The 7,176-nt window shown below is 42.0% G+C and overlaps 1 long non-coding RNA gene across 1 annotated transcript; it reads left to right on the forward strand.

Annotated features, from left to right (window-relative positions):
• Positions 1-228: 228 nt before the first annotated feature.
• LOC145431520 (uncharacterized) lies at positions 229-6,768 on the forward strand. Its single transcript, XR_013911857.1, has 3 exons — positions 229-1,208; positions 1,453-1,548; positions 5,823-6,768. It is a non-coding gene; the product is annotated as an uncharacterized LOC145431520 (long non-coding RNA).
• The last annotated feature ends 408 nt before the right edge of the window (positions 6,769-7,176 follow it).

Genomic DNA, 7,176 nt, shown 5'->3' on the forward strand with positions numbered 1-7,176 from the left:
CGTTCCCACTAAGAGAGGCACTCGCTGGAAGAAGCCATCGAGTTCTTCGATGGTGGGCCGGAATTGGATGATTCCACCCACCGTGAGGAAAACGGCAGTGGTGGCAGCTCCACTGCCTCCCAGCTGGGCAGCCTGGTGACAGAAGGGTGGATGAGCCGACGCTCATCCACCCCTGGCCTTCACATGTCGGCAAGGACGCCGCTCCCAGTTGTTGGTGCGCTGCTCCTGGATCTGCCTGGCATCATCATACAGGCCATGATCTGGCGGGAAGGTATGGCTCCACTCACTCTCGTTGCCCAGATCCCATCTGGCCTCAGTTCCCAGGGATGATGACCAACCTCTCTGAGGCAGCAGCAGAGCCAGCGAAGATTAGAGCGCCGGTCTCTACCTAGGGCTTCACAGAGGGCTTCACAGACCGGAGTTTTCCGCCTGTTCCCCCTCTGGAGCCGAGCCTCGCTTCAGTTTTCGGCACCAAAATGACCAAGGTCGTTGGACAGCGACCGGCCCATCCCGCCAAACTTGACCAGCTGATAGCAAGGTTCACTGATCGCGCACATCAATGCACTGTTCAGTCAGCTGCATTGACTAACAACACTGATTTGCTAGCGTTTGTCATCTCCAGGAAGGTGGAGGAAGCAGAGCTGCCAGAGGAGCTGAAAGGCTTTCTCTGTAAAGCCGCTGACACGATTCTGAATATGTGCGCCACTTCAGCGGTGTGTTCCTCTCGCATCGCTGCCTGGCAGACGATGGTTCAGAGGGCAACCTGGCTCCGCCTCTTCCCTCTAAGATTATACAATCTCACAGGGAAATAGTGCAAGCAATTCATAACATAAAATTTAGAAGCTTAGTGGAAGATAATACTTTATGTTGAGGGTTTAGTCTGCATACTGAACAACTCCACTTATATGGATTTATGTCTGGATGTGTAAATTAATCTTTTGCATGTTAGAAAATAAGGTCCAGGTTGCAAAAAATGGTAGATTTTTTTTTTTTTTTTTTTTTTGATTGAATCAGAATTTTGGCCTTCAGATTTTTTGTCCTCTCCCATCCAGGTCAGTGCAGCGTTTCATAGGATCACGACCCTGAACCTTGAACCAAAGTTCATGTCATCGTTGGACTTGTATTCATCCAAACTCCTGTCCTTGTTTCAAGCCAAGAAAGGTGCTGCTGGACAACGCCACAGGGCACAGTTAAACCTTCTGCTTCAGGTAAGGAAGATTGCATTTTCTAACCACAAAAACGTTCCAACACAGCATTGAAGAGGCCCTTCCACTAAAAACGGCTTTTCTTAGGTTTCTGTTCAATATTTTAGCTCCACAGGTGTTCTTACCTTGATGGTGGGTGTGAAAACAGGTCAACAACAGAAAAAAAATAGTTATGTTTAAGCTAGAAATGGTAAGTCATGTTTTAAATGTGCAAATGTTGCCTCAGTTGAGACTTCCTGTTTTACAGAGTGGAAATTCCATCGAGAAAAAACGAGAAGTCATCATCAGATGTTTCATTGACCATCTGGGAGAGGATCCAAGTGCCTTAATCAAAACCTTTGAGGTTGGTGCAATAAAGCTGTTTTAGGAATATTAGTACCGTATTTCCCGGACTACAAAGCGCACCTGAATATTAGCCGCACAAGCTAAAATCAGGGGAAAATCCTGGTTTGTACATACATTAGCCGCACCTGACCAAAAGCCGCAGGTGTTTCAATGTTGACTTATCATATGTAAGAGAATATGCACAAAGGGAATTGTCAGGAAAGAGATGGCTGTTTGGAGACACACCCCTTTTATTAATATCTTGAAAAACAAGTTATGGGTACATATTTGCATAACTTTTTAGGTATATGTACAAGTAGCGGTAATTACAAGTAGGACACATGTACTGTGCTTCATAAATGAGTAACAAATGTAGTACATAACAATAACCTGCAGCACACCAGAAAAATAGATTCAGACTACCTTTTAGGCTCAGGTGCAGCGACACGGCTTTAACAAGAAGAAAAGTCAGTCATTCACCACCATCTTTCTCTTCTTCCTGCGCACTGAAACCACCAAAGTCCTCTTCTCCAGTGTCGGAAACGAACAGGCTCAGGATGGCTTCGTCATCCACTCTCCGCTTCTCTCCTTCGTTGTCACTTTCAAAACCAAAGAAATCCTCATTGTCAGTGTCAGAGTCGAACACCCTCAGAAGGGCCGTGGCGGTGTCCTCCTCTCCATCATGCAACAGTCCAGCCCTTCAAATCCGTTGGTGATCGTGGATGTTTTCACACTTTTCCACGCTGTCAGAATCCACCGGTGGAATTGAGCATAACTTGCTTTTCGCAAGTTTATCACCGCTCGTCATCCACGCCTCCCGCTGAACGCGTAGCGCTACTTTGAAGTTTGTTTTTCGCGCTACTTGTACGGCACTGTGTTGCCTGGCGGATGGACATGTGACCAACATACCACTCTTGAACCCCGATACTGTGTGTCCATAGCTGGACTGGCCATCGGGCATACCGGGCATTTGCCCGGTGGGCCGCTGGCGATTTTTTGTTTTTATGGGCCGATCGATTATTTTTTGGAAGGGTATAAATAATGAAAGGTGTTGGATTGGCCAATTAGTCATGATCGACTCTGGGCTGGACCAATTACAGCCGAGGAGGTCGGATGCACCCTCGCCCTTGTTTAGCAATCTTATAGACGAACTAAAGAAAATGGAGAACAAAAAAAGGAAAGGAGGTGCAGAAAAAATTAGGGCCAAAAAGAAACAAGCCCTTCAGGCAGACGCTGCCAAATGTGTAAAAATAACTGAATTGTTTGGCGGTAGCTATGGCATAGCTTCCACAGATTTAGCAACATCACCAAGAGGCCAGCAGGTGGATAAGGGAAAGGGGAGGCAAGAGGAGGAGAGACCCGAGGCGTCCACCGGTCATAGTGGCAGAGGAACTGAACTTCAGGTAAGAAGTTATGACCAGGGCCCTATTTCAGGAAGCCGGTTTAGAAAACTCAGAGTGAAAAACGATACTCAGGGTTGAGTAACCCCGAACTGTCCAACTCGGAATATTCGGTTTCAGAAAGGCTGATAACAATTAGTTCAATCAACGCGGAGTTGCTTTAACCCCAAGTTAAGCGCGCGCACGAGGATACATAAAGCCCTGATTAGTGGAGCACAGATTAAGCGAGTCACCATGGAGACGGAGGGAAAGAAGGCGCGGTCAATTTTACAGCGCTTGAGGCCGAAATTCTGATGGCAGTATAGGGCTTTGGAGCGTGATGTCACGGGGGTGGGTTATAACATGCAAATTTTGCGGAAAAAAAGTAACACAGCCTCAGCTGCAAAAGAAAGGGAGCATGCATGGCAAAACATGGCCGACAGAGTCAATGCATGAGTGTTAATTTAAACATTGATCTAGGGATTTCCACCCATGTAACACGTTATTTTATTATATTTTATTTTATTTTTTATTTCATACATTTTATTTTGTCATGTGATGTGAGCGCAGGTGCAACCCAACAGGCCCCAAACGTTCCTGGCAGCAAGTAAAAATGAAATATAAAAATATAGTCCAAACAGGTAAGGTGTAATTGTATTATGAGCCATAGTGCTTGGTCTGTTTGTCCTATATAAATCAATTGCAGTTAGAGGCTACATTAATTTTCTGTCTGTAAGCACTTATTGAAATTATCTGAGCACATTACAAGTACATATTTGCTTACTCTGTATGCTCAAATGTGACCCGTTATAGCCAACAGAAAAAAAGCGGAGGCCTGAAAAACAGGTGGGGGTCCTCCACCACCACCACTCACAGAGGCTGAGCAGTTGGCTTCCACATTTGTGATAATGTTGGCAGCATCACATATGATCTTCACAGTGCAGAGAACACAAATTAGCATCCATTACTATAATGAAATAATCTGTTAGTTTGAAATGCTACAGGGAACTATGTACCTGTACATTAATGCTGTGGAAAGACTTCCTGTTCACATAGTCTCCTTCATTTACTGAAGGAGCAATGATTGGAATGTGAGTGCCATCTATACAGCCAATCACGCCTGGGAACCATGAGAATAAATGTAAAATTTAAGTAGTAGTTCAAATATCACCACATCATGAATTAAGTTTCGTTCATCCTGATACCTGCAATTTTGTGGCATCCCTCTTTGATGAATCTTGTGGGTCTATGACCGGGGAACACCACAAACGAGTACAGGAGACGTTTCAGTGCAACTGTAACATTCCTGACTGCCCGACAGACTTGGAAACGTGCTCAGCGTCACCAATATTATACAGAAAGCTCCCGTTTGCAAAAAACCGAAGTGCAATACAAATAATATGTACAGAACTGAGAGCATGTCCGCGATGTGTCACATGCGTAATATATGGCCTGAGGATGTTATTAAAATAAATTATAGATTGTGCTGAAAAACGGTAACGTTCACACAGGAAATCATCAGGAAATGATAAAATGTCCAAACGCGCTCTAATCACTCTCTCCCGGCGGAGAGCTCTGCAGAGAATTTGGGCTTCAACATCTACTGGCTCTTCAAGGAAGGGGCACGCCATGTCTGACACTTCCTACAGTCAGGTTTCCGACAAAGAGGCGGAGAAAGTTAGGGTTAGTTGAAGTAAACCTGCTAGGGGGCAGGTTAGCTTCACGGAGTGTGTTGTCATAGTAACTCGCTCAGAATTAATCTAAACTCGCTTTGTGAAACCGAAAACCCAGAGTTTTCGTTAACTCAGGGTATACTTACTCAGATTTTGCTCTAAACCGGCTTCCTGAAATAGGGCCCTGCTGTCTATCTGTGTCAGATATAAACCAGGTTTAGTTGTAGTTTGTTTTCGTTGTGCTGACTTTTTACAGTCACTGGTACTGCCTAGCTAGCATGACGGAGTTTATATACTGCTGGGCGGGTGCTATGAAGTTACTGATAGTAAATTTTATTTTATGCTTAAGGTTAGTTTCTCAAACTCCTCAAAATCTTAACAAATTGTGCCAATCCTTACATGTTGCACCAGGCTGATCTATCATCAAAAGTGGAGAAGTCTGTGACAGAGGAGACAGAAGAGCAGCAGAGAGAGATGGAGCAAGAGAGAGAAATAAAAGAGCAGGAGAGAGAGATGGAGAGATGACTTTATGTCATCCATGAGGGATGCATTTGACCTATGTTTCACATATTATAGCCCAACAAGTTTCTTATAGCAATTTAAATATGAGCAATCACTTTTTGGCACAACACCGGCTATTGCAGTTACAGCTTCTTGCCATTTTTTGTGTTTCTTTTTATCACTGTGTAACTGAGTTCAATTGAAAGCCTGCATGTGCTAGTACCTCTTGCCACAAGTTCCCAGAATCCTTTGCGGTTTTACCCCTGAATGACGTCACATTTTTGGTGGGCCGGTCTCTAGTCAAAATGCCCGGGCCGATTTTTTGTCCCAGTCCAGCCCTGTGTGTGTCTGATCACATGCCCTTCCGCCAGGCAACAGCGGAACAAACAAAACAAATCTTACGATATGACAAAAATCATGGACAATCCAGAGAAAAGCCGCACCTGACTAAAAGCCGCAGGGTTCAAAGCTGGTGCAAAAAGTAGCGGCTTATAGCCCGACAATTACGGTAGTTTATTTTAGCTTGTGAGATCATAGAAAAGTTTTAAGATACTGTTCTAAAGAAGAAAAAAAAACACTTCAAAGCATACAAAAGAATAGCATTTGCATTTGCTATTGCTATAAGATTTTGGAGCACAGTGTCTACATATTATGAGTACCGGTGATGTCATACAAATGAAACTTTTTGTTTCAATGTTTGGAAATATGTGAGCTTAAAACAGTTATTTCTCTTTTTAAAGGACGGTGCTGATGCTGTCTTTGTTGAAGAGGCTTTGGCTGAGGAGGTGATGAAGATTTACCTGCTGCAGAATCAAGACAGGTCAGGCGAACCTACTGATGTGGGTATTGTTATTGAAGGCGTTACTGTTCTGGGCAAACTTGGGAATCTGAGCAAAGCCTGTTGCTATCTTTTGGGACTGTGCTATGCTCTGGATCTGAAATACCCCAAGAATTTCAAATGCACATTTGAAGCATTTCGAAAAGTGTTCATGGAGCTGGATCCAGGAAACCTTTCTGTCAAGGTTCAAAGACTGAAAAATGACCTCTGTTCATTGTAGACAAAATTTCACAGGGCTGTTCTTAAAGTGTTAGACTTGTTAATTGACATGTAATGCTCATCAAAAGGTTCAGTTGCGACATTACATTGTTTTGACATTCCTGTTCATAAATAATGTTTGTACCATAAACTGTGTTTTTGTATTAACTTTCCAGATTCACATTAAGGTGTAAATGGGAGAGTATCATTATGGATGTTTTTTGGTCACTCTTTAGTTATAATCTTCCCAATTTTTTGGAATCAAAATAAGATGTTCAAAAACTATGTCACAGTGCAAATGGTTTTTTTTTCAGGATTTATATCTTTTTGGGATCTTAATTTTATTTTTGTCATTTGACCTTTTCTGAAAAGGTAAAGCACTGCGTTCACTTGAGCCACTTTTATTCTTTGTATGGCAGGTACATTTTTCTTGTTGTTAGCATCAATATGCCAGTTTTACAGAGTTTTATCAAGCATGCCAATTTGGATGCAATTTTATTATATAAGGCTGTTGTGACTGAAATTTTATCCAAGTTTTATCCACTGAATGTAGAACAGATTTCAGCTCACTGTGTTCAGAGAAGGAATCTGCTAAATGTGTGATTCACAAAAAAGCTGTTTAAAAATAAATCATTGTGAACAATGTTGAATTGACGTGGTTCTTTTTTCCTGTGTGTGTGTGTGTGTGTGTGTGTATAAATAAAATAAACACTTAATTGTAATTAACGTTTTTGCTTAAATTAACTTAAAAATATTAAGTAAATTGCACCATTATTTAAAAACAAATAATTGTAATGGTGTAGGTTAAATGTGCCAAGCATTTCAGCATTTCCTAATTAATATTTTATGTAGTTTGAACTTTTGGTTACTGTTGTTTTAACTTAGATTTTCAATTGTATTTACTCAATTTTGTATGTTACTGTAACATCTTTAATTGTTCATAACAACTTATTCCATTTTAGTTGGATTTACTCAATTAATAAGGTGTATTTAAGAGATGTGATTGTTTTTGCATTTACTCATTATTTTTGAGTGTAAAAGTGTTGCACCAAAATATT

Source organism: Astatotilapia calliptera, chromosome 10, assembly GCF_964374335.1.
Source record: "Astatotilapia calliptera chromosome 10, fAstCal68.1, whole genome shotgun sequence".
Taxonomy (NCBI): Eukaryota; Metazoa; Chordata; class Actinopteri; order Cichliformes; family Cichlidae; genus Astatotilapia; species Astatotilapia calliptera.